This window comes from Mastomys coucha, unplaced genomic scaffold (assembly GCF_008632895.1).
Source record: "Mastomys coucha isolate ucsf_1 unplaced genomic scaffold, UCSF_Mcou_1 pScaffold6, whole genome shotgun sequence".
In the NCBI taxonomy this organism is placed as follows: Eukaryota; Metazoa; Chordata; class Mammalia; order Rodentia; family Muridae; genus Mastomys; species Mastomys coucha.
The window spans coordinates 39471377-39497777 of record NW_022196912.1 but is presented as its reverse complement, the minus strand read 5'-3'; the positions used below and the strand labels follow the sequence as shown (position 1 = coordinate 39497777).

Here is a 26401-nt window from a genome sequence, read left to right as displayed (position 1 = left end):
TGTCTCCAGGCAATTGGAGGGCTGTGAAAAGAAAATGTCAAAAAGAATGATAGGAAGAGGGGACGGGGGATCCGGGAAATGGAAGAGAGGCGGGTGTGCTTCTCCAACAGGGACATATTATGCAGGGCTTTACGGAAAGGGATCCAGTTTAAAAGGTGATAATTTGTTCCACTGTGATCACAGGGCTTAAGGCGGATGAAAGCTCTTTATGCTCCTAGAGAAATTTAATAGAGCAATGATGGCTTTAATGACACCCCTCCCCACACTGCCTCCTCCCACCCCTGAGGACCAGACTGTCAAAATGTACTCAGAAAAAAAAAAAACTGGCCAATAACCCTCCTTTCCAGGGGTGGTTATGCCCTGCGGTTCTCAGGGTTCACTTCCATTGTTCCCAGATGTCCCTGGGACGGGTGGATTGAGAGGGGCCACTGTGCTTGGGTAGAAGGAGATGGATGGCTCTTAGAGACCTCCATCTCTCCCATCACCCTTTCGGGATTTCTCCAGCATGTCTGGCTTCCTCCAGGATTTTGGGTCAACCTCAAACAAGAACAACCTATTTGAATCCTGCCTCCTACATCACTGACTCTGTCACCCCAGGCAAAGGGCTCAGGCATGCTGAGTCTCAGCCTTGTCCATCAGGGATGCTAAAAATCAGCATCCAAAAAGGAGTGTGCCATAAATTACTTTACTATGCCTCATTCCCCAGCCCAGCGCCCAAGGGCACAGAAAGGCCCAGCACATTTCAGACAAACACTTATTTTCTATTTAAAAGATTTATTTTAGTGTGCGTGTGCATGTGCGTGTGTGTCTGGACGCCCATAGGTATGATTGTGAATGCTCCAAAAGCTAGAAGAGGGTATTATATGCCCTGAAGCTGTAGATCCCCCTTTAAAAAAGCAAGAACATATTTTTTCAGACATTCCCAAAAACATTTTGTAAGAGGGTTAGTGAGTGAAGAGTGGTCTCAGAGGAAGGGGTGCCTTCTGGAGCATGGAAGCTCCTTGGGGCTTGAGGGGTATCAAAGGACGGGATAACCTAGGTCTTGCAAGTGCAAAACCCAAACATTTCCTGACTATGAGACTCCCAGGATCTAAAACCCAGCAGCTGCTCCTGGTTTAGGAGCCAAAAGAATTCCCAGAACAGCCAGCCCTACTCTCTGCATAGACTGTTTCCCACTGAAAACTGTGGCTGGTCATGTAATCAGTGAACTGGCAGGGTAGCGGCTGCTAGCATCAGCCACACTGGGTCTCAGGGGTGAGTGACCGCCCTACCCTCTGCAATCAGCATCATAATGTGGTTTCTGGTCCACAGAGAAGTCAAGTCTAGTTAGCAGGAGGCCAAAATAGTTAGAATCCATCCTCGAGTGAATACTAAGAATATTTAGGGGCTGGCGAGATGGCTCAGCGGGTAAGAGCACTGACTGACCTTCCGGGTAAGAGCACTGACTGACCTTCCGAAGTTCCTGAGTTTGGATCCCAGCAACCACATGGTGGCTCACAACCACCCGTAATGAGATCTGACGTCCTCTTCTGTGTCTGAAGACAACTACAGTGTATTACGCTGGAGCAAGTGGGGCTGGAAAGAGCAGGGCAGTCCAAATTTCAATTCCCAGCTGCCACATGATGGCTCACGGCTATCTGTACAGCTACAGTGTACTCATATACATAAAATAAATAAATAAATCTTTAAAAAAATATCTTTAGTGGACTGTGGAGGGCTCAGTGAGTCTGTTACAATTGATGGGCTGTGTCCATGAGCAGCCATGAGGAAGCTGGTGCCAGGGCCTGGCTGGGTAGGAGTAAGAAGTTATATGCGGGAGAGATGACCTCAGGGACCATGCTGTAACCTCCTTGCCATCATACCACAGGTTGACAGGCTCATTCTGTCCCCTCCTCCTGTCTCTGCCCAACCATCCTGTGGTGTCTTCGTGCAAGTGAGTGACATTAAGGCTTCAGGTATATGGTAAGTCATTGGATATTGTGTTTCCACTCCGACCTGAGTATTTTTGGTTGTGGCTATACTCCCAAGATGCGGTTCATAATAGGGAGGTTCAAGCAGGATATCATAAGCAGCTGACCTGGGAGAATGCAAACATCACATGGGAGGGAGTTGGCTGTGCCAAAGTGAGACAGACAGTGATAGAGTGGTGCTCACAGGGCTTAGAGTCATCCTGGAGCTGCTCTTGGCATTGCAGGTGTCACCCATTGTGACAAGCCCACTACAGACTTAATGACTCTTCATAGCCAACTACAGAGGTTCTATCACTCAGAAGCCTCCTAATGTTGACTGTCAACTTAAAGAATCATCTAAGAGACAAACCTCCGGGCATGTCCGCAAGGGATTATCTAGATTGGAGTCATTGAAGTGGAAAGAACCACTCTAAATGGTACTATTGGCACTAGACCATAGGCTGGGGGTCCCAGACTGAATAAGAACAAAAAGGGCTGAGCATCCACATCCATCACTCTGCTTCTGAACAATAGATACAATGTCATCAGCTGCCTCCAGCTGCCTCTCACTATTGATGCCATGCCTTCCCCGTGGTGATAGACTGTACCCTCAAACTGTGAGCCAGATTTTTCCTTGTTTCCTTCCTTCCTCCTTCCCTCCCTCCCTTCTCCTCCCTCCCTCCCTTCCTCCCTCCTTCCTTCCTTAAGTTGCTTTTTATAGAGTACCCTTCAGCCACCACAATGATGAAAATAACTACGCTCCCTGTCTGATATTGCTGGTTACAAAGAAAGCCCCAGGAAGAGCAGCTGCTATGGCAAGCAAATGGCTTCAGATGATGTTGAGCCTGGTGTTCACAGATGTGGGTGTGCAGGGTGGGGGAAGGGGCACAGGCCTGAAGGAGAGCAGGTACCTGACTGTCATCCTTTCAGAGCCCCTGGCAGCCCTGGTGCCCTCTCTAGCCCCAACATTACAAAGCCTTCCCTGAATTTATAGTAACCCTACATTCGTTTTTCTGTGGCTGCCCTCTGGCAGTGGCTGTGCTGGGGCTCTGGGATGCTGTTCTTGGCAAGGGAAGCTTCATCAGTCCATCTGGAAGAGGATGTTTGGGTGAGCTGGCTGGATGCACATTTCCATTGTAAGGCTCTGAGGGCCCACCCTCAGAGTCAAGTCTGAATGGCTCTGAATACAGCTCTCAGAGTATGTGGCCACATACCACAGGCCTTTTGGTCTCAGGGATGGTGTGGCAAGCCTGGGAAAACCCCACGGGGCAAAGAATACCAGATTCTGCTTTGAGGAGGGCAGGGAAGGTGAGGTAGGTATTAGGGACATGGTTACTAATGCCATCCAGTCTCTCAGCTTCCTCAATCTCAGGCTAGCCCAACTCCCCTGCTGAGGCTACAGCAGGTGCTAGTGCATTTATCTGCACTTTGGGGTCACCTATGTCCCTGCCTACTTGGGAACTCACCTCAACCCCACCCTCTAGAGCCCCAGCTCCTAGAGTCACAGGTTGACACTTCCTGGGAACCTAGACCACATTTTGGCTTCTAACATTAGGATGGGACAGCTATTGCTACCAAGTCTGCCTTCAGCCCCATCCCAATCTTGTGACTCTGGGGTTCTTTCCTTATCAGCAGAGACCCCCCACCCAGTAGTAAGGATGGGGAGCAGACATATCCTCCTACATCTCCCTCCCTGTAAGCAGGTGGCCAGAGGCCTCTCACAGCTTGACTTGTTCTCACAGATGTTTTCTGAGAATCTGTGACATTTGGAACACTCGGCGGGAGGGCACAGACACATGAACAAGATGATCATATATTGCTGGTAACTGAGAGGCAAAACCCAGGAAGCAGGGACAGAGCAGACAAGGACATAGGTGGGCAGGGGTCAGTGTAGCTGAGAAGGGAACATGTGAACGGCCCGGGGATAGTAGCTGCTGGTGGGCACCAGGTCACTCCCAAGTCCTAAGGTTTAGGAGTCATTAGGTCTCAAAGGTTTCTGAGCTTCAGCACTGGGCTAGAACACTCTGTAGGAGACATTCTCTTGTAGCAGCTGAGTCCAAGCCCCCACTGCTTTTCCTACCTAGAAGCCAGTGCTGCATCTTGGCTGAGCCCCTCCATTTGCAGCCTTGCCTGGTCCAAGGGTATTAGAAATAGGATATTCCCAGAATCTCTGAAGTGGGAGTTTCTGCTTTCAAGGGTACCTGTCTGCTCTGACTGCGGGGCAGGCCTGGATTCAAAGCAAGTAACTATAAATTCTGCTTTCTCATTCCCAGGACTCAGTCTGCCCACTGGGTACTTCCTGCCTGGTACTGTTCCCAAACCCACTGCCATGGGTGTGCTGTCTTCTGGAGGATGGACAGAAGCCAGAGTGGCTCCCATTCTCTGACCTTAAGTTGGCCAAAATCCTCTGCAGGCAACTGCATTGACTCTTCTTACCTTACAGGTAGTGCCAATGCCACCTTCTGTCAGATGAGACGCAGCCAGGGCAGATGGGAAGAGCCCTGTGTGCATTAGCCACTTTTTATAGCTTCAAGGGCTAGAGGATGGGCTGGGGGCTACATAGCAAAGATGTGAGCAGCTGCCAGCTCTATTGCTTTCCATAAAGGATTTCTGAGCTTTGCAAGGTAGATCGGCATTCATGATATAAATGCACATGTGGATGAGGGTATGGTTTGTGTGTATGAGGTTTACGTGCGTCCATACCTATGGGTGTGTGTGTGTGTGTGTGTGTGTGTGTGTGTTATGGAGAATATGTGGTTTGTATATGGGGAATGTAGTTTGTATACATGTGATATATGTATACATAGTCTGATTTACATGTGCTGCATGCGTGTACATTATGTACATGTGTGTGTACATGTGAATGTGTGTGTGTATGTGTGTGTTTGTGTGTGTGCATGCATGACTGATGGTATGGACTCTGCCATCTTAGAGCAGAATGAATGGTCTAAGCCTGGTATTCCCTTCCAGGCTACTGTCTACGCAGCCCAGGTAGGGGATGTGCAGTATGGTAGTAGCCAGGGCCTCCCTCTGGAGCCTATACTCCAGGCCCACCTCCTTTGATCATGATCCACATCTCATCAGAGCCACAGTGACAGGAGTCACTAAGTCATACCCCATGGCCTGCACATCTCCCAAGCCACCCTACAGCAATCCCTACCCTCTTAGTTTTCCTTTCCCCATTGATGACAGGAAAGCGCCAGGATGTGGCCAGAGGGACTCCCAAGTGTGGCTCAGGGGCCTCTTGTCTGATTCTGAGGTGATACAGGTTTGAGAGCTGGGTCGTTCTGAGGAACCATCATGTTTGTCTGAGCCTTTATAATACTCTGCATAGTGGGAATGTCTGTGATGAGCAATGGCTGCCTTTGTGTTAAGCCTCTGTCTCCTGCAGCCCTTGCAGACCCCCTGGAAAGCAAGCATCAATTCATTCACTCACTGCTGATGGTGCTCAGGGTTGGGGAGGCAGGCAGGAAGAGCAATACCCTCTGAGAGAGTCCAGATCCTGACTCAGTGACTGTCCTTCCATGTCCGGGTGGCCACCCTGTGCTTAGTAGAGTGAACAGTGGCATTTTTATCATTCAAAAGAAAAAGTTACAGATAAGCTTACACACACACACACACACACACACCAACACACATATAGCCAATGGCACAACGAGCTCCTATGTTCCCACCCTTCACCAGTCTCTGGAGCCCAGCAAGATGGGAGTCATCTCTTGAGCACATTTGTATAGACAGGAGTGTAGTGAGAACCAAGGGCTCAAGTACCAAGGGACAGAGGGTGAACCTTCTCACAGAGACAGGGGTGTTGCTCCTGTACCATAGATCGTCCTTGGATCCCACCTCACTCTCATCAAACTCTCTATGGTGGCCCGTGAGGTCCAACACCATGTGGTCCCTGCTCTGATTCTGTTCATCACAGAGACCCCTCCCATAGGCCCTCACCTTGCTGGGCCACAAACCCCCAGGGCTTCTGCACAAACTGTGCCTTCGGCGCATTTGCCTTTCACAAGTTGTGCTCATGGCCAACTCCTCCCAAGCCTCCTCCTGCCTTTGCCTAGAACACTGCCTTCCAAGGCCACCTCATCACTGGTAAATAAGGGGTTCCCTCCCCTGTATTATTTTCTATGTAACACTTTACCACCTAGTATGTTATATTTCCATTTGTTTATTTACTTTGTTCTTTAAAAAAGAAGAAGAAGAAGAAGGGTCTCACTATGTAGCATTCGCTGATGTAGAACTTGCTAGGTAGACCAGGCTGGCCTTGAACTCACAGAGATCCTCCTGCCTCCTCATCCTAAGTGTTGGGATTAAAGGTGCACACCACCACGCTGCATATTTATTCTTGAGCTCTCCCCTCCCCTTCCTTCTCCTTCTCCCACTGGAGCGTGAGTGTCAAGAGGACAGGCTGGTGTCTGATTTGCTTTCTGCTATTTTTTTATCTCTTCCGGCATGGAGCAGGTGCCCTGTCCAGGCTTATTAACAAATCAAAGAGTATAGTTGAAAGGGTCTACTCAGCAAAGCACTTAGCACACAAAAACCACTCAGAATTGATGTTCTGGCCAGACTCCCACATATAGAGTTGTCAGAGTTGGGAAAATAAAGATGAGAAGTCCCTTCCATTTGGGGATACCCACTGAACCACCATTTGGTGTTTCCCTGGACCTCAGGTTCATCGAGTGTCCTGGAATCTGGGCCATCTAGCTGCCTCACTGATTTCCCTCTCTGTCCCCAGTGGCCTGCTGTGTGGGTGACCCAGATGAGAGGACAGGCATGCTTCCACCTGGCCTGGCCCAAGCAATCTATCAAGAAAAGCCATAGCCAGGTGGTGGTGGCCCACGCCTTTACTCCCAGCACTTGGGAGGCAGAGGCAGGCGGATTTCTGAGTTCGAGGCCAGCCTGGTCTACAGAGTGAGTTCCAGGACGTTCAGGGCTACACAGAGAAACCCTATCTCGAAAAACCAAAAAGAAAAGAAAAGCCATGTCCTCAGAGGATGCCATGTCTGTGAGCCAGTGCTGTCTAGGGGCAGCATTCTGCCCCATTATCCAGCAAACATGGATCCTACAGCAACCCCTGAGGCTTATCTCCAGTTTGGAGTGTGAGCCTAAGGTGCTCTGGATTGAAGACTATGATGGGAATACATCCTGATAGGAAGCTATTAGAAGCCAGAAGCTGGCCTGCAGCCATGGCATCTCCTCTTGGAGGCTGCTTGGGCACGGCTGGCTGTGCTGAGGACAAGGCCCTCTGAGTGCATATCCCCAGCATCCCTTTCTCCTCATCTCACAGCAGTTTCCAGTTCACCAAGGGAGAGGTGGTCTGTCTTCAAAGCATATGCAGCCGGACCTCCTCTGGCTCTCCAAGACCTCTGGTTCTCAGTTCATACCATGCTTGGGAACTCACCTCCCAGTGTTGCCCTAGGCCCGTGTGCCTTATGTAGCCCGCCTTCCACCATCGACAGCAGGCCAATCATTTGATCAGAACCACATGCTGGGGACTACCCACTCCCACAACCTCCTAGTGACACAATGAAGCCTTCTGGTCAGAATTCCTGACAGGAGTCTGGGAGGGTCCTTAATGACCGACACAAACATTTACATTTAAACCTCCAAGTGAATTTAGTTCCCTTTGCCTCTTGGTGACCACAATACCTGGTGGAAGCAAGAATAGAAAGCTCAGGGTCTTGGGGGGGGGGGGTTTCCAATCATCATGGTGGTAAAGGCCACAACATTCTGTTCATAGCAACAGAAGGTGTTTACATCATGACTGACAAGGAAGCACAGAGAGAGAGAGAGAGAGAGAAAGAGAGAGGAGAACAGGGAACAAGATATAACTTTCAAAGGCCTTCCTCTAGGCACCCAATTTCACTAGTCAGACCCCCCCCAAAGGTTCCATAGTGCCCCCCCCCATAACAACCCCAGCTGGAAAACCCTAAGCCTGTGATGGATAGTTTAGATTCCATCCCTAACACTGGTCAAAAAAGGGTCAGAAGAGCCACTCTCTCCTGCTTGGAACCTCTGAGAGCACTGAGGTGGCAGATGTGGGAGAGTCACACTAGAGAGCTCCACTCTTACACTCTGTGGGGGCAGGGGGAGGAGGGTGGTGTCCCCAACTTTGGGATAGAAAAGTCACTCAAAAAGACTGTCCAGTTAACTACCCCTGGTTATACTTCTGCCTCCATCAAATACTATTAAAACAGCAACCAAGGAGTTCAAAGGTACATCTTGGAAGTCCAGAGCCCTACAGAAGACACAGGACAGAGCAGGGACCAGGAGACCAGAAGGAAATTATAATACAGGCTTTTAAAAAAAGTGTTTCTACACTTGTTTATTTATTTGGTGTATGGGAGTATGTGTGTGTGTGTGTGTGTGTGTGTGTGTGTGTGTGTGTATCAGCATGTGCGTGTGTACCATGGCACATATGAGGAGGTCAGAGGACAACTCGCAGGAACCAGCTCTGTCCTTTCAGCATGTTTCCTGGGAGCAAGCTGACAGAAAGCACCTTTATCCAGTGAGCTGTCCCCCTGCCTGGAGTCCAGCCAGCCCTGAGCCCAAAGCCTCTTCCCACGTACTCCTCACATTGCCCCAGAAGGTGACAGCCGGTTTACTGACTGGAGATTTTGAGAGCCTCCAGGATTGGAGCTCCCAGGCATGACAAGGACAGGGCTAATGTGTTAGAGTTTAAACAAAGGTCTCACTCAGACCTGCAGATGCCTCTTCCTGTTCTAGCCTCTCCTTGGCAATGGAACAAGCAAAAAAAAAAAACAAAAAACCAAAAAACCTTAAGAAACCGTTGCTGGAAAGATGGATTCATCCAAAAACAAGGGTGTCCAGATGACATATGAGGAGAGTTCTCATACGAAAAACAAATCCAAATGGCCAACTATGTATGGACCCTCTGTGACACAGATCCACCAGCAAGCAGCCTCTCCCACCACCTTATGCACGCACTTGTGCATGCACACACATGTGGACACAGAGATCTCACAGCTAGCCCCTTGGTATATCCTTATCCATGTAAACCGAGAACCTGTGTGCTCTTACCTTGACACCCATGAAGATATCACAAGAGATGTAAACTGTAGACCAATATTCCCCTGTGAGTGTTGATACAAAACCCCCCAAAGCACAGATAGAATCCAGGAATATATTAAAAGGGATTTGACACAATGAAAAAAAATGGTATCTTATCCCAGGAGCATAAGGTTGGCTCAATATCTGAAGCCACTCAGTGTCATATGTCACAGTAATAGAATAAAGGACAAAAGGCACAAAATGGTCTCCATAGACACATAAACACTTAATATGATTAAATGCTCCTTCATGAAGCACCCAGAAAAAGTAGGGACAGGTACTTTCTCAACGTGACAAAGGTGCTTGTGAAAGACTCACAGCCAGTACCATACCTAATGGCAGAAAGTGGGATGTTCTTCCTCATAGTTAGGAACAAGAGAAGGATGCCCTGGTTGTCTCTTCCACTCAGCATTGTACCTGAGGGGCTCACTACTCACTGAGAGAGAGAGAGAGAGAGAGAGAGAGAGAGAGAGAGAGAGAGAGAGAGAGGAAGAAGAAGAAGAAGAAGAAGAAGAAGAAGAAGAAGAAGAAGAAGAAGAAGAAGAAGAAGAAGAAGAAAGTTAGGATTAAGCAGAATTGCTATCCTTTGTGTTTCAGAGGGTATCATCAAGAAAATGAAGACTAGTGGGCATCCTTTAATCCTAGCACTTGGGAGGCAGAGGCAGGAGGTTCTCTGTGAGTTCCTGGTCTACAGAGTGAGTTCCAGGACAGTCAGGGCTACATATAGAGAGACCCTGCCATTAAAAAGAGAAAGGAGAAAAAGAAAGAAAGAGAGGAAAGAAGGAAGGAAGAAAGAGAGAGAAAGAAAGAGAAAGAAAGGGAAAGCAAAGGCAGCTTATATAATGGAGGATAAAACAGTCTCCAGTCTTGCATCTAATAAAGGGCTTTTATATAGATTATATTAAAAAGATATTACAGGATATAAGGGCAACCTGGCCATGACATCTGCCACTCTACTGATTACCAGGGTTAATTAGCTGACCTGGCTGGCTTTATGATGCCCTCTCTGTCACTGTTCTACAAGTGTCCTTCCCAAATCTGCTCAGGTGTCCCCTCACCAGCTGAGGGTCCCCTCACCAGCCGAGGGCCTTCTTTAATCAAGCACGTGCAGATGCTGCTCCCTGATGAAGCCTCCTCATAAGCTCTTAAGAATCCTGCAGCTCACTTGGCATGGTCTGTGGGAGGGGCCAGTGAACGGAGCTGGATGCTGGCCTGGGCCTTAGGGTGGGGCTTCAGCTGTGGTTCTGCTTCCTCCACACAGCCTGGGTGACCTGTGACTGTCATCTGTAACTAACCTCTGCCCTGCCTGTGCCACACACTCATTAGGAGGGTCGCACGGGGGCAGGCCGTCAAAGGCGGAAGCAGATTTTGGATCTAATAAAAGTCCTCTACATAAAACGTTAGTCCTCTTGAGAAGCCATGACTGGTGGGGGTGGGGCTTGTGGAGAGTGGCAGATCTGCCCAGGGCCAGCCCCTTACAGTGCCCAAGAAAGGCTTGTACTGCTCAGCCACCATGGCACCTCTCTGGTACTCAGCCAGACCCCTCCCTCATATCTCCCCCACTTTACTCTGACCCTAATGCCTCTAGTCAGTATAGCCGAATGCTTCTCTTCCAACTCTGTCGCTAGGGGAGAAAAGGAAACAATTTTCTACAAGCCCGGTTTTCATGTCACTCCACACCAGTGATCAATATTAATAATGAAAATAATAACCGAGGCTTATCACAGGGCTATGATATGCCAGGTCCCGTGATAAAGACAATGATTACTTCCCAGGCGCCCACCGCAGCCCGGAAGAAGCTGAGCGCCCCTGAAGCTGGGTTCCTTCCAGGCCAAGAGGTGGGACCACGGGAATTTTGTGCTCATGCTTGGGGAAGTTTGCCCGTGCATATGACTGGCTTTCAGATTGCGCTGTGTGAGGGCCTTGGAGCTTTATGACTCTCCATGGGCCTCAGTTTCCCTGAGAATCCAGAGCGGTGTGTTCTGAGCCCACGCCACGTGACAGCAGCCACGCAGGGGCTCCACTGGCTTATGGCGTCCTCATTTCCTTGCCTACATTACTACCGACACATATTTTTAACATCCTCGAACGCCCTCAATTTGTTTTCTCATTTTCCTCCTCATTTCGCTTTTGCCCTTTGGGACTTGGAACGTAATTTTAGCGAAGGTCAAACGCAGATTCTCGGGGGCAGTTGGTTTTTTCTAATACACCTCCTGAGAAGATGGGCATCCGAATGTTATTTCTGAAAGGGGCATGCCTGGTTTAGGGTGGGGGCTGAGAGTGGGATCCCCTAGTGGGGAAAATGAAGACTTGGCCCACCTGCCACAGGGGATCCTCACTGAGGGCTGTTGGCCTGTCTTCGTTCTGTTGTCTGTCTGGCCGACCATCAGAGAAGTATCAAGCTTACTGGGAAGAATCCAGAGCTGACGGAGCTTCGTTGTTTCTGCTGGAACGGTCTCACTTACGTTTGGGGATACTGACGGTACTGAAAGCAGCCTAAATAACCAGGCCACGACTCAGATAAAAACTGAGCTTACCCGTTCCAGTTTCATTCTGTCACTGTGATAAGACACAATGAACAAAAGCAACATGGCAGGGATGAGGGGCATGTGTGGAAAGAAAGCGCAGTGGTTAAGAGGATTTGCTGCTTTTACACAGGATCCAGGTTCGATTCCTAGCACCCACATGGTGGCTCACAATCATCTATAACTCCAGTTCCAGCGAGTCTGGTGCCCTCTTAGGGCCTCTGTGGGCACCAGGCATACATATAGTGCATAGACATACAAAAAAGGCAAACCATCCATTCCGATAAAATAAAATTTTAAAATGAAAGAAAATCAAAGAACCTTTTGTACCAAAAGGAAGAAACCTTTGACAAGAAGCAAAGAAACAGGGAAGGGGCGGGACTAGGGGCGGGGCTGGGTGGTCAGGAGTAGGGGGCTGGCTGAGGGGAGCAGGATCAAGAACTCTGGTTTTACACCCAGCTCTCTAGTAGTTCTGAAGGAGACTCAACGCTGCGCGTCTTTTCCAGCCACTCTGGTCTCCTAGCTGACCTCATCCAAATGCCAGCCCTGCTCCACAGCACCTTTATAGTGGCCGTGGACAGCCTGCTACAGCCAGCAGATCAATGTGTGCAGTTCCCATCCCCCTCCCCCACCAAGCAGAGTGAATAGCACCTGCATCTGCCAGCCTCCGTCCACCAGTGTAGGCTGGACCTCCTTCCCTCCTGACTATAAGGAGCAGGGACTTTGCCCTGAGAGGGACCCTGTGTTCTCTGGTGCTAGTTAATCTGTAAGTCATTGCCCTGGAGTATCTTGGCCAGAGCTCTAGAGCAGTGGTTCTCAACCTTCCTAATACTGTGGCCCTTTAGTACAGTTCCTCATGTTGTCGTGACTCCCCCCTCAACCACAGCTACTTCATACATGTAACTTTGATACTCTTGTGAATTATAGTGTAAATATCTGATATGTGATCACCAAGGGGTCGGGACCCACAGGTGAGAACCGTTTGCTGCTCTAGAGGCTGGGAAAGGAATGTACCTCAGGATCTGGAGAGGTTTGCACCTCACTCCATGGAGGGGGCACTGGGATCTCAGCCCTGTGGGGAGCAGATATTCTGACGTATTAGGAATCAGGGTGCTATCTTGGAGAGAGACCTAAGGAGCTGGTGGCCCAGATCATAGGCAGGGGGCTGGTGTTTTCCAGCACTGAGTTTGTTTCAACAGTGCCTCGTAGTGAGTTCATCCCTTCAGACCTCATGCTGGTAACCAAGACTCAGACGGACTGGGTGCTCCAGGTTAGTTCAGAGAACCGGGGTAAGCTGAAATGGGGCTGTAAAGAGGCCCCCAGCTTCATGACTTCCACTCAGCTCCTTTCGAGGGACAAGGAACAAACTCCCTATTCTTTGGGATCTTCTTCTCCCATCAGTTAGTCCAGTTCCCTCCCTGGAGACATTGACCAAGGTACCGTGGGTTTCTCAGTTGCCTCTCTCCCTGAACTTCCCTCCTCTTCCCTGTCGTGAACTATGTTTTGTATGTGTATGTGGTGTGTGTGTGATTACATGTGGGTGAGTGTATGCATGCAGATACATGAGTTCATGTGTAAAGGTATACAGAAATTATGTATGGCTATACTTGTGTTGACGTGTGTGTGTGTGTGTGTGTGTGTGTGTGTGTGTGTGTGTGTGTGTACAAGGATATGAGTTACTACATGTATTAGGCCCTCTGAGAGAGCTAGGCTCCCAGAGTCTGGCACATACCTAGCTTCATGAGACTTCCTGAGGAGGTCAATGTGACCAGCCTTGCTGTACTCCTGAGCCTTAGGTGCTTTCTGAAGGCCTCAGTCCTCTCTGCCTCCTGGATCACCATGCTGGGTCCCTGGAGCCAGTGATCAGATTGTGACATCCAGTGCTCTGACATCATCGGGGAAGAGGCTTGGGGCTTCAGAGGTGAAGTCATTGCCTCCTTGGGACTATGGCCCCTGGAAGTTGGAGATCTTCCAAGGCATGTGGTATGCACCCCTCCATATCCCCTAAGAGTATTTGACTCAGTGCACACAGTAACTCCTCTGTGGCTCTGCTGTGTTGAGTGTGTGGTTAATTATCTCCACCTGACCGGGAAGTGAGGGGAGCTTGCAGGCAATTCCATGTTATGTTGGGGACTCCCCTAAAGGGGCCTGGCCTATGTGAGTATCTTTGGAATCATTTCGAGACAGTGGAAGTTAGCTGCAGTGGCTGGGCACCAGTCTTTCTCCCTTCTGGGGGATATATCATCTCCATACCCCGGGGACATCTTCAGAGAACTTGTCCCCTCCCCTGGGCCCATCCCACTATGAGCTGAGTTGAGTGTCATGGAAAATTCCACCTGCAACTTTGCTTCCTGGAGTAATCTGCCCCCAGAGCTCCAACCACTTCCCTTTGCTAGGATTTCCTATTTGCCAGGAGCCCATAAAAGCATTTCAGGGCCTCTGGGATTCTTTTTGTTATTTTTTTTTCCCTTCAATTTGAAAGAGAATTAATAGGTATGGAAAGTGCCACCTGACCCCGGGGGGGGGGGGTTGGGGGTGGGGTGAAAGCCCATAGGGTCAGACTCATCCCAGCCCCCACCCAAGATCACAGGACTCGGGAGAGACCCTGCCCATTATTTCCTAAGCTGCTTGAAGACCCTGCAGAGAAAGCCTTTGGAGACAAGGGTATGTTAAGGGTTTGTGGGAACTGACCAAATGCAATATTCACTTGGGGAACTATGACTCATCAGCCAGTCCCCACAACCAGCGAATTGTCCCCCATTTGTGGCTTTAGGAAACTTCACCCTCAAAACCCGGGTGGTAACCCATGCTCAATTCCTGTAGTGTCTCCATCCAGACCTGCTGTGTGAGAGGCTCTTCCTGGGGAGACACACACACACACACACACACACACACTTTCTCACTCGAGAAAGGGGTGTGTCCCCCTTTGTGATCAGATTGTGATCAGATTTCCACAATAGACCAAGTTAACGGCTGTACCAAAGTACAGTTTGGCAAACCACTGAGCTTTCATTAGGGTTACTAACAGCAATACGCGTGAGGGGTAATGAGCAAGGATGAGTCACAGCCCACACAACATAGCTGATTGCTCAAAAGCTGCAACCCTGGAGTTTGCTGCAGAAGCTCAATTTGCAAGCAGCTGGCTGGACAGGATCAGAAAGATCTCCTCTTGGTAGCTTGGCCAGTCTGTAACCTCCCCCCTGTAGTTAGTACTGCTGCTATAAAGCTGAGGAGGGAATTTGGAGAATCTTGCACAATCCCACTTTCTCAGACCTGTGACCTTTAGTTTACCTCCAGAGCTGCAGGAGCCTCCCCCTCCCATCTGAAAGGAGCACTCCAATTCAGAGGAAACCACCCTACAACACAGCTCGGTGGAACCCGGAGCATCAGCCCCTGAGCCTTCTTCCTGTTATGACCCACAGCCTGTGAGGGCAGCAAGCTGGCTCTGGCACATTTTTTTTTCCTTTTTGCCAACTCTCCTTCAAATGGGTGACATGAAACTTGGTCTTGATTGTCAACATAACTGGATTTAGAAACACCTAGACTGGCAAGGTGCACTTCTGGGTGTGTCTGCGGGAATCTTTCCAGAGATGATTAACAGAGGGTGTGAGACCCACCACAGACTGGAGCGCAAGCAGAGTATAAGGAGGGAAAGGAGAAAACCTGCGGAATGAATGCTAGCTGGCCCCTCTCTCTGCTTCTAGCCTGCTGTGATGTGGATGGCCTTCCTCCCTGTGGATCTTCCTGCCCCTTGACACTCTGCCCAAGCACACCAGCCGAGTAGCTGTTTTGGCTCAGGAACATGAGCCAGAATAAATCCTTACACCATAAGTTGTTCATATCGGGTGCTTGGTCACAGTAATAGAAAATTAATACAGGTGGGAAGAGGAAAGGGGCCTTCAGGGTGACGTCACAGAAATGATCACTCTGCTTGTGGTTTTGGACAGGCTGGTGGCTGGCATGTAGCAGTGTCTTAGTCAAGGTTTCTATTCCTGCACAAACATCATGACCAAGAAGCAAGTTGGGGAGGAAAGGGTTTATTCAGTTTACTTCCACATTGCTGTTGATCACCAGAGGAAGTCAGGACTGGAACTCAAGCAGGTCAGGAAGCAGGAGCTGATGCAGAGGCCATGGAGAGATGTTCTTTGCTGGCTTGCTCAGCCTGCTCTTCAGGGATGGCACCACCCACAAGGGGCCCTACCCCCTTGATCATTAATTGAGAAAATGCCCCACAGCTGGATCTCATGGAGGCACTTCCCCAACTGAAGCTCCCTTCTCTGTGATAACTCCAGTCTGTGTCAAGTTGGCACACACAAAACCAGCCAGTACAATTGACCCCCTTGTCAACTTGACACACAAACACATCACTATTAAGCCTCAACCCTTACTTTCTTCTTCATCCCCAAGATCTAAAGTCCCACAGTCTTTACATATTAAAAGTTCAATCAATTTAAAATGTCCAATATCTTTTAAAATTCAAAGTCTCTTAACTGTGGGCTCCACTAAAATACATTCTTCCTTCAAGAGGGAAAAATATCAAGGCACAATCACAATCAAAAGCAAAACCAATGTCTAGGATCCAACTCAGGATCTTCTGGGCTCCTCTAAGGGCTTTGGTCACTTCTCCAGCTCTGCCCTTTGTAGCACACAGCTTGTCTTCTGGGCTTCAGATGCCTGTACTCCACTGCTGCTGCTGTTCTTGGTGGTCATTGCATGGTATTGGCATTTCCAAAACAATGCTGTCTTCCACTGTAACTAGGCTTCACCAATAGCCTCTTATAGACTGTCTTCATGGTGCTAAGCCTCAACTCCTTTGCATGATACCTTCAGTCCTGGGCCATCAATTGCAAACTGAGGCTGCCCCTTTACCAATGGCCTTCCATGGCCTCTCACTGTGCCGAGCCTCAGCTGCTCTTCATGACCCCGTCATGCTGTCAAAACCAGTACCACCTGGGTGACTCTTACACATTACCAAGTCCTGCTGCAACACAAGGTACAACCTTGGCTATGTCTGGAACACAACCTCTTTGTGCTCTCAGAAAACATTTTACAGAAGGTGTCACCTCAGTGATGCTGGTCTCTTCTTAATCACCACCAATTTCTTAGCTCCAGATAACCAGCATTAATAGTCTCAGTAATGCAAAGTTTTCGCTTTAGTAGTGCTGATATCTTGTTAATCATAGCAGATTCTTCAGCCCCAGCTAACCAAAACCACAGAATCTTCACAATCAAAACAATATGGCCCTGATAAGAGTCTTTAATCTTCCCTTTGAAATTTCACAAGCCAGGCCTCCATCTTCTGCACTGTTCTCAACATGATCTTCCAAGCTACTACAGAACATCCCACAGAGCTCCTAACAACTAATGGCTCTTCTAGTTCCAAAGCCTTCCACAGTCCTCCCCAAAACATGGTCTGGTTGTGACAGGAATACCCCACTATGCTGGTACCAATTTGTCTTAGTCAGGGTTTCTATTCCTGCACAAATATTATGAACAAGAAGCAAGCTGGGGAGGAAAGGGTTTATTCAGTTTACTTCCACATTGCTGTTGATCACCAGAGGAAGTCAGGACTGGAACTCAAGCAGGTCAGGAAGCAGGAGCTGATGCAGAGGCCATGGAGAGATGTTCCTTACTGGCTTGCTTCCCCTGGCTTGCTCAGCCTGCTCTCTTATAGAACCCAAGATTTCCAGCCCAGGGATGGCACCACCCACAAGGGGCCCTACCCCCTTGATCATTAATTGAGAAAATGCCCCACAGCTGGATCTCATGGAGGCACTTCCCCAACTGAAGCTCCCTTCTCTGTGATAACTCTAGGCTGTGTCAAGTTGGCACACAAAACCAGCCAGTACAAGCAGACACCCTGTCAGCTGAGAAGGCTACACAGCATTGCATATTGGGGTAGCTGCATAGCTATATGCTCTGATTCAAGAGCTAAAGTTGGGCCTAAGTGCGCAGGACACAGGACTAGGCTATGGAAATATAGCCTAGGTGCCCATAGGATCTTTGCATAAGTCCACCAGGGCCAGGATTCTCTTGCCCATCTATCATCACTTTCTGGGCTACCTCAAGAAGCCAAGAAGGTGGCATGGAATAGACAGGCTTGCTTTCACTCTTTGTGAGTTTCTAAGTGTCCCCCAACTGCAAACACGCACACACACACACACACACATCACCTCACAGAATATCTTATCCAATCAGAACCACCACTGCATATACTGAGTAGACTGGCAACGCTATCCACACAGAAAATTTATTATTATGTACATGGGGACTAGAAAGCGCTCAACTTGATCATTGTGACCAACCAGAGGCATTTTCAGAGTGTGTGCAGCAGTAGCAACCCATCCAACATTGTTAAAGAGAGCCAGTCTCATGCTGCCTTGAAAGCAACAGCCTTGTGCTTTTCCAGAGAGTTCCAGAAATGGACCAACCCCACTGATCATTACACAGCAGTGCTCTGACTCCCCCACACCCAAAGCAGCCTATCATCTGAGCTTAGCCACACTGCTTCCATCTTGAAAGACACTTCTGTTGTTTGTGGACATTGTTCTCTTTGAGCTCAGGAGGACCAGTCTCCGGGGCATGTGGGGTACCATGTTCCATCACTCCTTCCAAAGGCTTGGGATATAAATGAAGAGGTTCTTTCTTCTCTCCCCACACCTAGATCTGAGTGGGAGCTGTGAGTTAGTTGGTTGTAGCTGGAAGAGAGGAGGAAGAGGGCACCTAGTGACATCTAGTTGAGTAAGTTGGGGCTCTGAGGTCTGTGTATGAATTAATGGGTGGAGAAGGGTGAGTGAAGAAGTCCTCAACCTAGGATCTACTATCCATATGGCTGGCCTTGAATAAGTAGTATTTCTAGCTTGGGATTTTAGGAAACAATAGTCTCAGAGTTTTAGTCTCTACAACCCAATCTGTGGTATTTATTTAGCATTTAAAAGTCTTGAAATGCCAGCATGGGACAGAGGGAAACAACCTCTGAGAAGCATATGCTGGAGGGTCTGGTCTTCAAATTACAGATTGTACTCAGCAGCTTTCTGTGACTGTGACAAAATGCCTGAGAGAATCATCCTACAAGGAAGAAAGTCTACCCTGGCTCATGGTTTTGGAGGTTTTGACCCATAGTCACTTGGCCCTATTGCTTTGGGCCTATGGTAAGGGGGTACATTATGGTGGGAGTATGTGTTGGGGAAAACGTACTCATGGTGGCCAGGAAGCAAAGAGAGAAAGTAGTTCCAGTATTCCCTCTAAGGACACATACCAGGAGACTTCCTTCCAAAACTTGAAAAGTTCAGAATTGTAGCACTTCTCAACAACACAGGCTGGTGACCAAGCCTGGACTACATACATGGGCCTTTCGGGAATATTTCAGTGCAGATGCAGCCATCTCTGGGGCCGAATGGAGAGCCAAGATCTAGGAGTCCCGTGCTTCTCTACCACAATCCAGGTCACTTCAGAGACAGAGCTGGTCCCTCTCATGATGCTGAACATTACATTAAGAATAACTCTAACATAGCTGTGGGCTCCTGGACTGTTCCATGCCAACCCTCCAGTTGCTTAGAGCAACCCAAAGCCCCAAAGCCCCAAAGCCCCACTCCTCCCTCCATTGACACATAGTCTCCAACACCCAAGTTTCAGGGCTTCCTTGGCAAGCAGTCTGAGATGTGAATGCAGAGCCCACAGCTCAGAGACACACAGCACCAGACAAGGCTTATCCAGGTTGGCCCTGCTCCCTGCCTGGGGTCTTCTGCTGATCACCTCCCCTCTCTGGTCTAGTAAGCTGAGGTGGCAAAGCTGGAAGGGTATCATCGTCCCTCAGTTGAAAGCCCCCTGGCATGCCCAAGCGAGGCAGGGACTTGCCCAAGGTAGTCGAGCACCTTGATAGACACTGGGTATTTGTGCTTGCCAGGGAAGGTGTGATCTGCCACCTGCCCCTGATGTCAGACTTTCCACAGTGCTTTTTATTAACGGGGAGATAAAGACTCGGTTAAGTCTTGAGTAAATAACCAAACCTCGACTGAGAGGCTGGTGGGAGGCCCAAACCAGTTTCTCAATGACTGGCACGCCTTCCCTGTCTTTTTCGTGAGAAGTGTGTCTGCAACCTTGGCACCAACCAGCGGCATGCATTGGAGTCACCAGGGGAAGTAAGATTGCTGGCATGCCCACTGCACTTTAAAAGACAGGTTTAATTGGTTTCTGGAGGGGCCCAGCCCGTTGATTTAAATGTCCCCTGGTGGCACCAGCAGAAGCCAGGACAGGAATGGATATCAAATGGGGTTGGAGACCTAAAGTGCCACATTTTTTTCATTTTTAGCAAAGTGAATACTCTTAACCTGCTCATTCTAAAACACCAGTTCAAACAGCCTCCAAGCTGAACGCCAGACCCACGGGAGCCCATGGAGCCTGCTCTTGCTACGTGGCCTCATTCCCACAGGTCACTAGCACAGCCTCTCTTCAGTGGAACACAGCAAGAAGTTTCCAGGCTGTCAAAACAAAGCCACACTTTGCAGATAAGATCTGATTAACAACCAATGCTCTGGGAAGGGAGACAGAAGGTAAAGCTCCATGGAAGCAGAAAGTGAAGGGAGCACGCCATGCATGAAGGGAGCACGCAATGGCATGAGAGCATCTCATCACAGAGTAAAAGGCACTCAACTTAAGAGCAATGGCGAGGCCTTGCATAGCAAGAGACACGAAGGTGAGACTCAGGCCAAGCAAGGGGTAGGTTAGGAGGGCAAGTCTCAGACAATGTAAAAGTAACTTTTATTTGGCTAATGTAATTGTAATCTCTGAGACTTATTGCCTCGGTCTGCTAACCCAAGCCTAGTTGTGGAAGCTTCTAGGCTCCATACAATCTTATCTAGGCCTAGAATTTTTCAGCCTCTGAGATTACTGCTGAATAAACAGAACTCTGGCTGGATGGTCACTCAGCTGTTCTGACTCAAATTCTTCTCTGAGGAAACTGATTCAATCTGGCTTCTCTCTTAGGTTTTTCTGAATTGCTCTGCTTGGCCTCATACTAACTTTGGCAATCTGTTCTAATCTTCTGGCTCCTGCTGGTTCTCTGACTCATTCTGTCTTTACTTGTGCCTAGTTTGTTCTTTCTTGGCAACCTGTCTGTACAATTGTCCCAGTAAAACTGCCTCTGCCCTCTCTCTCTCTCTCTCTCTCTCTCTCTCTCTCTCTCTCTCTCTCTCTCTCTCTCTTTCCTTCCCTCCCTCCCTATCTATCTATCTATCTATCTATCTATCTATCTATCTATCTATCTATCTATCTATCTCCACTGACCCACAAGTAGTTTCCCTTTCCTTCCATATCTTATCTTGTGAGAGTTGGGCATATCCTATTCTGTCAAATCTTTCTCTGATTCATCACTTTGTCTGCCACTCACTTAAAGATTGATTTCAAACACAGATGCTTCCTTCTACGAACTAACTTTAACTTCATTGTTTGGGATTAAAGGTGTGTACCAAGGGCATGTCTGTATTCCAGCCAGAAGGATTAAGGTGTGTGCTAAGGCTGAGCCACACCACAACTAGAAACAGTAAAGAACACAATCTCAGTTCACATTGTGATCAAATATCCTGCAACAAGACAAAGCATGTCAGGAGGCAAAAGTCAATGCTGGAGGCCACCCTGATGCCTTTAGCCTTGTGGACAGAGCAACAGAGGCTACCGAATGCTCAGTTGTATCTTGTCACACTCCACAGTCCAGAAAGCTGCTTTGGCTATTGAAGTTGGTGGCCTGAACTTTTCCTAGTGTTCCCAAGAGGGATTCTCATGCGCGGCTTGGTGAGCACTAGCCAGCTGTTCCCCTTCCCTGGATCCTGAATCAAGCATGCTGTTTAACGCCATGACAAAGGCAAGGGTTCCGAAGGATACTCATACCCCAAGATCAGGGTGATAAAATTAGGGGCACATTACCAGTCCACCTCCATCAGTTAGCTCTTGCTTGAGGGCTCCAAATCATTCCTTTTTTTTTTTTTAAAGATTTATTTATTTATTTTATATGAGTGCACTATAGCTGTCTTCAGATATACACCAGAAGAGGGCATCGGATCCCATTGCAGATGGTTGTGAGCCACCATGTGGTTGCTGGGCATTGAACTCAGGACCTCTGGAAGAGCAGTCAGTGCTCTTAACCGCTGAGCCATCTCTCCAGCCCCTCCAAATCATTCTTACTACTCATATTAAACTACTCATATTAGACTCCATGCACCTGCCTGCCCTGATGACATCACTAGACAGAAAGAAGACGACCCTTGGGCCAGGCAGGTGACTCAGTGGGTAAAGCCACTTGGAACCAAGCTCGACTACCTGAACAATCTCAGAGCTCGCACGGTATAAGAATTGATGTCTGCAAACTGTGCTCTGAGTTGTGGTGTGTGCACATACCCCACATAAACACTGAATAAATGTTCAAAGATTTTTTTTATTCTGAAAGAAAGCAGTAGGTTTTCACAGCTGTTTACAGTGTCCAGAATCACAGACAGCCGCAGCCCTATAAAAATATCAACAAAGGTATATGTGTACCTGTAGTACCCACATGTACACCACATGTATACTACATGTATATGTGTGCACAGTACCTACATGTACCTTGTAAGTGTATTACTTGCCTGTGGTATGCTGCATGCATACTGCATACTATGTGTACTTGTTGGTTTTGTGTGTCAACTTGACACAGGCTAGAGTTATCACAGAGAAGGGAGCTTCAGTTGGGGAAGTGCCTCCATGAGATCCAGCTGTGGGGCATTTTCTCAATTAGTGATCAAGGGGGTAGAGCCCCTTGTGGGTGGTGCCATCTCTGGGCTGGAAGTCTTGGGGTCTATAAGAGAGCAGGTTGAGCAAGCCAGGGGAAGCAAGCCAGTAAGGAACATCTCTCCATGGCTTCTGCATCAGCTCCTGCTTCCTGACCTGCTTGAGTTCCAGTCCTGACTTCCTCTGGTGATCAACAGCAATGTGGAAGTAAACTGAATAAACCCTTTCCTCCCCAACTTGCTTCTTGGTCATGATGTTTGTGCAGGAATAGAAACCCTGACTAAGACACTATGTATGCACACTGCCTACTCACACACATATTGCATGCACACATCATTCTGTTGGTCTGATTCCTCTGACTGATACACCAGGGTCTTTTCATTAAGTCAGAGTCCAGGCTACATCATTCCCAGGGTGGCCCAACTTTTTTTTTTTCTAGCTATCTAGGAGATTCCAGCATATACATGCATTTGAGACCATAGGCTACACATAGGAGACTCCAGTTTGTAGTTCCACTTAGGTCTCAGCCTGGGCTCAGGAAGGGGAACCCTGCCCCAAACCCCATCAACTGCAAGGTCACATGGCAGTCATTGGGAAGACACAGAAGCTGAGCCATGGGCATCTGGCCTCCCCTGTAGCTTTTGTTTCCACCACTATCATCGTTAATTATTCATCTCCAATCAGATCTTCCACTCACTGACACCTGGCCAGCCAGGAGAAGACAGCAAGACAGTGTCTAGGGCCTTTGTGCTCAGAAGTTGCCCAGCCCGGGGATGAATAACAGGAGGCTCTGGCAATTTCTGTGCTGGAGGTGGAGGGTGAGTTGGGGGACCCAGTCCAACCTGCTGATCTGCTTGTTCTCCCGAGTGCTAGGCTCCCACCTCAGCCCCAACAGTGCAGAATCAGCCTCTGAGGTACTCAGAGATCCTTTCTAAACATATTCCTCTTATATCCCACCTAGCAAGCTCCCAGGTTTATATCCAGTTGTTGGGGTTTGATCTTGTGTACTGTATATTCAGATGCTGATTTTGTGCCCATTTGTCTGGTTACAGTACAAACAATGGAATAGTCAAGCATCTCAATGTTATGTAAAGATTGTTTTCGATCATCTCTGATTGGTTATTAAAGACCTGGCCAGCCTATGACTGGGCAGAAGAGAACAGTAGAGGGGGACATTGTATTCCAGTTAGAGGTCCCAGCTAGAGCGAGAGAACAGAAAGAGAGGAAAGGCGTGGACAGACCATGTGGGGACACCAGTAGGATTTACCATGAGGACACACATGGAGCAGAGCAAGCCAGAGCAGGCAAATAACAGGGCATTTATCTGGGCATTAACAGTCTAGTTGGGTTAGAATAGCTCAGAACCTGCCCAGCATAGTGCCAGCAGCTTCTTATTAAAAATACCAGATCTCTGTGTCTTATTTGGGAGCTATATGTGCTAAAGTGGGCATAGAAATGCCTGCAGACATTTGGAAGCAAAAGGAGGCATAGCAATTCCCCCCAATGCTACTATACCCAGTATAAATGTTCATTTTGCATTCCAAAAATATGATGTGGAGTGTTCAAAGTAGCATCACTTGTACTAACCTCAAAATGAAGTGTCCTACCCCCAGGATGACTGTAGAACAGACAGTGAGACCACAGTGGAGTCACCAGGCAGAAGGCCACGTGGGGAATATACTGTGTATGTAAGCCACAGTCTCACATACTGAGATAGTGATGCCCACAAACATAGTGGAGAGCAGAGATGCACACATTATGTGTTAGCCAGAGGAACAGAAGGTGTGTGTGTGTGTGTGTGTGTGTGTGTGTGTGTGTGTGTGTGTGAGAGAGAGAGAGAGAGAGAGAGAGAGGTGGGGGGGAGAGGGATGGAGGGAGGGAGGAAAGGACAGAAAAGGATTAAAGTAGTTTGTAGTCTGTGGCTCAGCTAGTCCAACAGTGGCTGTCTATCAATGGAAGATAATTCCACAGTTAAGTCAATTCCCAGCAACCACACGGCGGCCCACAATCATCTGTAATGGGATCCGATGCTCTCTTCTGTTGTGTCTGAAGACAGTGACAATGCACTCATATACATAAAATAAGTCTTTAAAAAAGAAAAAGTCTCCCACATGTATTCCCAGACCCTTAGGTTTTAGTTCCAGATGTAGTCAAGTTAACAACCAAGTATAAGCTGGGCAGTGGTGGTGCACGCCTTTAATCCCAGAGTTTGAGAGGCAGAGGCAGGCAGATCTCTGAGTTCAAGGCCAGCCTGGTCTACAGAGTAAGTTCCAGGACAGCAAAAGCTATACAGAGAAATCCTGTCTTGAAAAAACTAAAACAAACAAACAAACCAAAACAAAACAAAAAAAAACCAACCAAGAATAGTCATCACACATGGGAAGAACCCAATGTGGCTTCTTACAGCTATAAACACCAGCAGAAACAGTATATCACATGAGAAGCCAAGTAGTGCCTCTGACTTTCATGTATTTTATACATGGGGGTAAAAAGGGTTAAAATGCAATAAAATGAAAAATAAAACTTTTGGGTAAGGGATTTGAAGAGTCTTGAGAGGTCTGGGGATGGAGGAAAAGTGAACTGCTGCATAGAATTAAGGGGGACACACACACACACACACACAGAACCCCTCCTTATTCCATGCTTACCATCTCCATGAACTGGGCCTCATGCTGCCTGCCTTAGTTAGGGTTTCATTGCTGTAAAGAGACACCCTGACCAATGCAACTCTTATAAAGAGTTAGTTAATTAGTTAACTTGCTAGTTAGGACTAGCTTACAAGTTCAGAGATTTAGTCCATTATCATCAAGGCAGAAAGCATAGCAGCATCCAGGCAGGCATGGCACTGGAGGAGCTGAGAGCTCTACATCTTGTTCCAAAGACAAACAGGAGAAGCCTGGCTTCTAGGCAGCTAGGAGGATGCTGTCAAAGCCTACTCCCACAATGGCACACTTCCTCCGCCAAGGCCATATCTCCGAATAGTGCCACTCCCTGGGCCAAGCGTATTCAAACCACCACCCTACCTATGCCTCAGTATCCCATGGGACTTCTAAGAAAGGGAAATCTGGGGCCTTGAGGCTGTACTTTTCTACTACAGAAAAGCCATCACTGGCCATCCAAGAGGTATGGAGAGGCCAGAGGCTGCATGGCCTATTTAGAAGAGCCCTCTTAAGCTCTAGCTTGGCCCTTTCTCAACAGAATTCTCCAACTATCACCCCAGCCACTTCTGCTTTGCCTCTTGGAGCATTTGCTCTTAAAATCCCCAGCCACCCTTCAAGCAGCCTTATTTCCCTGAGGTCACTAGGCCATAAGAAGCCCAAAGAAGTTCATCACAAAGGAGAGGGGCAATGGCAGGCATCACATGGTAATAGAATAATACGGCCTCTGCTTGTTACCTGGGGCCACTTGGAAACTAGAGATTGAGATGGAAGTGGAAATGGGGCAAGACTTGCCCAGTGATTCAATTCTCCCCCCACCAAAAAAAAAAATCCATCTCCAGAGGATGCCATGGCTTCCCCAATAGCACTACTGGCTAGGGACCGAGTGTGCAGGCATAGGAGCCTTTGAGGGCAAATTCATAGTGCTATAAGGTTGGTGTGTCTCAAACTGGTTCTTGTCTTGCCCTCTCCAAGAATAAAGTGGGCAGATGGCAAAGTGTACAAATGGGAAGTAGTGTACGACTAACTCAGGATTAAACTGGGTAACACTGATTGCCATTGTGGGGTTGGATGTTTCAGTTGGGATGGTTTTAAACTCTCCATGGCAGCAGATGCTAATAGAGAGCTGTTGCAGTGCTCACATTTCCAGAATGGCAGGTACCTGAAGCAGGGGGTCTGAAAGTGGCTGTGGGAATAAATTCCCACCCAAAGCTGAAGCCTGGATTCTCTGAGGCTGGGTGGTGCCAGCTGAGTGGCTGAATGTGGGTGGGCAAATAGGAAGAAAAAAAATAGTACCAATCAGAGAAGAGTGTTCAGACCTATGGGGGTGGGGCAACCATGAGTCTACTGAGAGAGCCTCAGGTCCTCCTGTCTGTCTGTTTCTGTCTGTTCCAATAGCTATGGCCACTCTTTTTTTTTTTTTAAGATATTTTCTTTATTT

At 48.3% G+C, this 26401-nt stretch overlaps 1 long non-coding RNA gene across 1 annotated transcript; it reads left to right on the top strand.

Annotated features, from left to right (window-relative positions):
- The first annotated feature begins 13473 nt into the window (after positions 1–13473).
- On the top strand, positions 13474–15227 carry LOC116080654. The gene is made up of 3 exons (XR_004114518.1): positions 13474–13528; positions 14170–14209; positions 14832–15227. It is a non-coding gene; the product is annotated as an uncharacterized LOC116080654 (long non-coding RNA).
- The last annotated feature ends 11174 nt before the right edge of the window (positions 15228–26401 follow it).